This window comes from Prosopis cineraria, unplaced genomic scaffold (genome assembly GCF_029017545.1).
Source record: "Prosopis cineraria cultivar Desert tree isolate PC_DT_omini unplaced genomic scaffold, ASM2901754v1 PC2, whole genome shotgun sequence".
In the NCBI taxonomy this organism is placed as follows: Eukaryota; Viridiplantae; Streptophyta; class Magnoliopsida; order Fabales; family Fabaceae; genus Prosopis; species Prosopis cineraria.
This window is the reverse complement of record NW_026555333.1, coordinates 32,269,144-32,273,934: the sequence shown is the minus strand read 5'-3', so window position 1 is coordinate 32,273,934 and position 4,791 is coordinate 32,269,144. Positions and strand designations below refer to the sequence as shown.

Genomic DNA, 4,791 nt, shown 5'->3' with positions numbered 1-4,791 from the left:
TCCCACAATCCTATCGTCTTTCACCTGTCACATTTCCACCACAAGCAGCCATACTGTTAGTATGCACGCATCCATCAACATCCATCCTAACAAATCCTCTATCTAGAAGCTGCCGTTTTTCAATCGATTTGTAGGGTTTTTTATGCATGTCAATTTTCCTAATCCAATTAAGATCAGTTTGAACTTTCATGAAGCATTTTCTCATATCCACCTTCGGTCTCGGTTCCTCTTCTCCAAATAAGTTTGTACATCTATTTGCCGCCGTTGAGCTCAGATGCCTCACCCCTCGTCATGGTCTCTGTAACTCGAGCTTCTTGCCCTCTTCCTTCATTTTGTTTCCTTGCTGGGTTTTCTCATCGAATCGATGAAGCTCGGCCACCACCTTGCTTATGCAAGCTCAAGTTTTCCTCTGCTTCATCGCTTCTGTTTGGATCTTGAGCTCAGTCTCCTCTCCTCTCAACGCCAGATCGTGAGCGCCGTCGCCTCTAATCTGCATCTTTCCTCTAACCTTTTACAAAGCCGCTTCATTTATGTCCTCTCAATGCCTCTCCTCTTCTTCATTTCCTTTCATTGCTACTCACTTGGCCGTAAATAGCTTGGATTAATGAAAAGCAGCAGCTGAAACATCAAAAGCTTATAAAAGGTATGTTTATCCCGAACCTTAGTGATCTTATTTTTTCTTTTTCTTCTATTCTTTATCTCTTTCATTTTGATCACGGTATACATTACAAGTAAGTTCATTTAATAATAACTGAGTACAGCTGTGTATGTAACGTCTCCTTAAATTAGTAAGAAGACCAAGTTCTGCAATTATGAGATATTATTGTTAAGCTATTGGTTCTTTCTATTCGTTGGGCGTGAAATGAAAACTTTCTTTTGAGAAGATAACTCAAGTCAGGTTAGCTTCGGTTTGATTTCGCGCTGTTGAGTTTTTCAATTTCTGATACTTTGAATCTATCATATATTATTCATCGTTTTATATATGCTCTTATACTTAATTTAACTCTTTTATTTCTTTTAATAAATTTAGTTGAGTAATTCATTAGTTTAGTATGATTTGTATTGAGTATATATTATCATAATAATAGATTGACATTTTTTAAGTAGACTGCTACTTTAGAAGCTTGTGTCTTGTAGAAAGATATTGCCACCCATGCTTTATCCCTTCTATAACATCTCCTTGTGCAGCCATTGACTGACATTTGCCTTTTTAATCGTGCATAATTAGTATTTCTCCAAAGCGTAAATGTGTGAAATGGACATAGACTTGAAGTCTTTTGGATTATAAGATATCGTTAATTATTTTGTTGATCAATTCAATCCCATCGTCAAAATGTCAGAGTAGTCTGTGACTCTTGTTTAATTGTGCAATAATTAATGCTCATTTGCAAAAATAAAGAGACGTAAGAAGAAAGAGGACGACTTATATTGCATCTAATGTCAGCGTAAAGGAATTTCAATGAGATTTCCAATGCTTTTTGATTGTGCAATCTCACAGAGACTGGGGTATCATGTAAGCAGAATCCAGGTGCTACAGAAGCAATTAATGTGCTCATGAAGAAGAAAAGCCTTATGGGAATAGGGATTATGGTATGCCCTGCATTGAATACACTGAATTTGACAAGTTTAGAATTGCTAAGTTGAAGATGATATCACTTTTAATTGTTGATTTGTTTAAATGGCAAAGTATATCAAATCTATTTTCTTCTTCGGGTCCACGCTTGCAGAAGGTCTTGGCATGCCTGGGATTGTATCAATATTGTTCATGGGAATAGTAAGTACAAATTATATTCCACCTCTTATTTTAATATTTATGCGTTAAAATATTATAATCAAGATCTTGGTTCTCTCTTTTAGCTCATGAAGCACTACACATATTCAAATTTGCCCAGAGATTCTTAAAGATATGTCTCTTCATTTTTGGATTTAATATCAACTTTGGCAAGGACATTTGTCTAAGGAAGATTCTATCTGCTACATTTTATTCAAGCAGTTAAATTCTTTTGTCTAAAGGATGCATTTATGCGTTTATGCATTTACACCCAGGCATCAGTGCCAGCCCATTTCACTGGAATAACAAAATCATAAGCTGCTATAAAGCAGGTAAGGCCTACAGGAATTCAAGATTTACCCTGAATCATGAGCCCACAACCTAACCAAATTAAGGCTATCATTGAAGAATCTAACAAGGAACACTACCCTTGAGAAGCCAAGTATTTTTCCGTTTTTTCATTTGTCCCCTTACACTTCATATGTTTTCTTTTAACTCCTGGGAGAAATGCCACTTCATCATATATGCAAACAATACCATTATGTTTGTCTGAAAATGTACTAGTATCTGTTGCATTCTTAGTTGTCAATATAGCTATATCAGACTGCAAGTTTTCCAGGACATCTTTATCCTCAACATTTGTTTGCATATAGTATATAAAGCGATATCTCTTAACCTCACCATGGGTTAGGATTATGAAAAGAACAGTTTTAATGTTTGCTTATGATAAGGCAATATTACATAATACATATAAGAATTATTGTGGGGGTTATTTTGGTAAATTCGGATTTCTTTGTTATTAAGGAAAGGGAGTTTTAGTTACTTTTAATTAAGATGAAAAGGGAAGACAATAAAAATGGGCCACAAAGAAGAAAGAGGTTGTTACGGTAGTCATTAGGAAACATGCACACATAAATAGTAGATGGAGAAAGAAACAAACTGTTGCTTTGTTCTGTGTTATGATCTTCCTCTTCTTTAGATGGCATGCGTTAAAGTCAGTTTAGAAGCGGTGTTTTTATTTTCTAATGATTGCAAAAGTGATATACATTTTAATTGCATACTTTTGGAGTTGGGATAGAATTTTTCTGAGCTTGTATTTAACATATTGTGAAATAAATAAGTGTGAACTGGTTAGACACATACACACATATAGATGGGTCCTTTGTGAAATCAGATGCAGAAAGGCAAAGAGTTATGTAGTATCCTGAAACTGCAATTGAGAAATGATTATCTAAGATCAACGACATATCACATATATTATTGCATTTCAGAAGTGATTGCCTGCTTTAGTGGAAAGAAGAGGCTTAGTTATTTAAAAACTCATGGGCTCCATTGTTTTTATGGAGGTAGAAGGCCTTGGGTGTGATAATTCTCTTGTGATCATACTTTTCAATAAAAACATAACATCTGGACTAAAATTGAAAAATGCATTTTTGATTCCTTAAAAAAAAAAAAGTGCTGGGCATCACGTAATTCTGTTGCAAAAACCTAGTATATTGTAAGTGAGTTCAGTTTTGTCCTCTCTTATTTCTCTATTTGATTATGTTCTATAATTGTCACCTGTTTGTCCTTTGTTTGATTCTATTGTATTCACAAACATTGTAAAAATTTTAATCAGTTTTTCTATGAACTGCGGCAGCAAAGTATAGGATATAAATTAATAACTGAATTACGGAGCAAAAACTCTTTGAAGGTCATTTTCTCCATACTCTTGCACACAAATATTAGCGCTGAAAGTAATAAATTATGGTATACTTTGACAGAGTGCACTGTTTTGTTTTTGCCCCATCCATTAAAGAACAATGACTTTTGGCCAAGCAAAAAAATTAAAGAACAATAACTTGGAGCAATAAATTAAATGAAATGAAAATATGCAGATGTAGCTAAAAATTAAAGGTTATATTTTGTTCAAATATGGACCTTGGTAATTTATCCTGTTGCAGCATGTTCCCTCTTTAAAATAAAAAATCTCTACATTTCCCCTATGGAATTGCTTCTATGTGAATTTTTTAAATACCCTCTTTTCAGAAATAGACTAATGAAATATCATGTTAATATTGCTTTCCTATGAGGATTTAGTTAATGGTCTTCCCGTAGTGCATGTTCTCCACGTTCAATGATTCTTCTAGAAAGGAAGCATGTCTCCCTTACAAGGCTAGACAAACATGCACTTACCTTGGATCATTTATTTTTGACTTCCACTTGTATCTTACATGTTTAGTTTGGTATCATTTATTGTATAAAAATTTTTTATTTAAAGCTTCCTTGTTCACTCTAGCACAATTCCTCCTACTGTATGAGAAAAATCAAATCCCAGTAGAGGCGTCTAAGAATTTGAGAGCAACAATTAAATTCTGAAAGTCATTTGAGGGGTTGATGACCTCCTCCAACAATGTCAACTTGTATAAACTATATAAATGATGATTAATGGCTATCTATTAGTCGAATTTAATTTCTTTGGATTGAAAAACTCTTCCTTTCCTACATGGAATAGTTCATTGTTGGTGGATGTTGATCATAAACTGTTCCTTTCCTATCCAAGCACTTTGTTCATCTTCTAATCTTGTAAAACTTGTGAATGGATATGATGTGCATGTCATGGTATAGTATTGTGAATATCATATTTTGTTCGATCTTCTAGATATAAATTGAAAATAAATGAAAGATCATAATAAAATTATAAAAAAGGAAAGGAAATAGGTCTTTTATGAATTAAAAAATATAGCTTCAAAAAGGATATTTCTTTTTTATTGACCCCAAATTCCCTCAATCATATTTCTATCAAATTAAATGCATTAAATGTAAATTTGAAAATTAGAAATAATGGGTAAAAAATGTCAAATGAGAATTTAATTTGATGTGATTGATTCTATGGTTAAGAGGGAAAAATCCTAGGTTGATCTATAAAAGTGAGAGCAAGAAAAAGGAGAAAAAAAAAATTGGGAGGAGATGGCGCACGTTGGAAAGTCATGAAAAGTAAGTGAATTCTTGTTCTCGCTAAATGTAATAGCAATCTGCAG

General features: G+C 33.5%; 1 long non-coding RNA gene across 2 annotated transcripts; it reads left to right on the top strand.

Moving 5' to 3' along the window:
* Positions 1-4,210, top strand: LOC129302111 (uncharacterized). 2 transcript variants are annotated; one of them, XR_008591183.1, is made up of 3 exons: positions 1-643; positions 1,499-1,774; positions 1,858-4,210. It is a non-coding gene; the product is annotated as an uncharacterized LOC129302111 (long non-coding RNA). The 2 variants fall into 2 exon arrangements; XR_008591182.1 differs by lacking the exon at positions 1,858-4,210 and having other exon boundaries at positions 1,499-1,856.
* The last annotated feature ends 581 nt before the right edge of the window (positions 4,211-4,791 follow it).